The sequence below is a fragment of the Mastomys coucha genome, unplaced genomic scaffold, assembly GCF_008632895.1.
Source record: "Mastomys coucha isolate ucsf_1 unplaced genomic scaffold, UCSF_Mcou_1 pScaffold15, whole genome shotgun sequence".
Classification (NCBI taxonomy): Eukaryota; Metazoa; Chordata; class Mammalia; order Rodentia; family Muridae; genus Mastomys; species Mastomys coucha.
The window spans coordinates 53249626-53251695 of NW_022196897.1; the positions used below are offsets into that span (position 1 = coordinate 53249626).

The following is a 2070-nucleotide window of genomic DNA, read 5'->3' on the forward strand; positions in this document are numbered from 1 at the left end:
GGGTGGGAGGTGGGAGGCAGGGGGTGGAGGGGTGGGTGCAGTTCCTGTCCAGAGGAGATGGCTGCTGCTTTAGACCTAGTGTGTTTCAGGTGGCCTCAGATGTACCTCAACCACTGACCTGCCAGATTTTTCTTTTCTCTTTTGTAATGACTATAAAAGTCTGATGTCATTTTTGAGAGATCCTGCACTTCTTTGTGTTGTGTCTGCCATTATTTCTTCACCAACGCCTTGCCGACCTGTACCAGGACCCTGTTTCCCAGCGGGTCAAGGGAGGCCCAGACTGGCCAGCCTCACAGCAGCCCTGGCTATCCTGGAACTCACTCTGTAGACCACGCTGGCCTTGATCTCAGAAATCTGCCTGTCTTTGCCTCCCAAGTGCTGGGATTAAAGGCATGTGCCACTACTTCCTGGCCAAAAATTTTATTTTGATAAGGGAATATAGGGAATATAACTTTAAAGATAGCCTGCTTCGATAGGAATACAATACAATTCAGGACTCCTTAGCAAGTGGAACAAGTGAAGTATTTTTTGTTCTGTTCTTCTTGAGATTTTGATATTTACAGGAGTGTATGATCTTCCAGGTAGACTACAGGACAAACATTACAGAAGTTTCTCAAATCATATCGAATTGGCTTCCCACATACAGACCAATCACTACTGAAAGAACAACTCTCTTAGTTATCACTAAGATTAGCATTAGATGAAGCATGTTTGCTCTCTTGCATGTAAGTGTCAATTATTCATTCTCCTCTGTTGTGTTCATGAGGTGTTGTCTCAGCAGAATTCCCTTCTGCTCTAGCTCTTCCCATGAGAAAGATTGCCATGGGTTCCACATCTCATTTTGCTTGAGTTACTCATTAAGTGCAATTTACAGCATGGAGGAGTTGAGCTTTTCTGTGGGAGAAAATCCATCAGCATTGTTGGAATGAATTATGTTATCATTCACTGCCTCTAGTTTTATTTTACAGAGTGACTATGACAAATATTAATAGCATTGCAGAAGTCCCTTGGAATGTTTTGAAACTATTTTGAATACTAGTATAATATTTCCAAGGTTGAAATAATAACACAACATAACAGCTATTACTTTCACTCTGAGTTACTTGAAGATCATCGAAAATAGAGGATGCTGATAGCTAAAATAATAAAACACAGTGGTTTGTATTAAGTATATTGCTAAATGTTAGAACAAATATCTACATTTTTAGAATGATTTGAACTTCTGTAAATGTCCATGTTTTTTACCTTAATATATTGATTCATAAAAAAAATCTAAAACTTGGAATATTTGTGTAAACACCACATCACTAAATGTTCATTTTTTACAGTGAAAACATGGAACTCTTCTAGGAGTATACTTATACATACTCATGTGAAACAGGAAACATTGTTACTATTGACCATGTATGCGGGCTACACTGTGGTTCTGCACAACCTATATGTAGCATGGACTCCTAGAAACCTTGGAAACCCATGCACTGCTACACTAGTCCTACTACTGAAGCTGAGCCGTGATTCTGTGTTCTCAAGAATGGCTCTAGTTGGGGCTGGAGAGATGGCTCAGTGGTTAAGAGCACCGACTGCTCTGCTGAAGGTCCTGAGTTCAAATCCCAGCAACCACATGGTGGCTCACAACCATCCGTAATGAGATCTGATGCCCTCTTCTCTCTTCTGGTGCATCTGAAGACAGCTACAGTGTACTTACATATAATAATAAATAAATTTAAAAAAAAAAAAAAGAATGGCTCTAGTCACTTCATGTTCCATCCCATGGACCTATCAATGTTTCAGTGAGAAATAGAGATCCATGTAGGAGAGATAATGCATCCGGGAAATTCATTCAGAAGGCTATGAGTTGTTTGGTATCCATATACGGTTGACTCTGACACACACACCTGTTTTGTATGCTATGTAGCTTCCCTATGTAGAGACAAGAAGAACAAGTTGACATTAGTGTGTGGCTAAATGCTTGCCTTTGAGGGCTGCCTGTCTCAGTTTCTTCTCACTTTGTTGCAAAGAAAAAAATTGGAGAGAGGGAGAGAGCAAGAGTGAGAGAGAGAGAGAGAGAGA

The 2070-nt window shown here is 40.3% G+C and overlaps 1 long non-coding RNA gene across 1 annotated transcript in view; it reads left to right on the top strand.

Moving 5' to 3' along the window:
- LOC116090256 overlaps positions 1–2070 on the top strand; it is a 110317-nt gene that overhangs the window by 44029 nt on the left and 64218 nt on the right. The gene's annotated exons all lie outside the window — the stretch shown is intronic.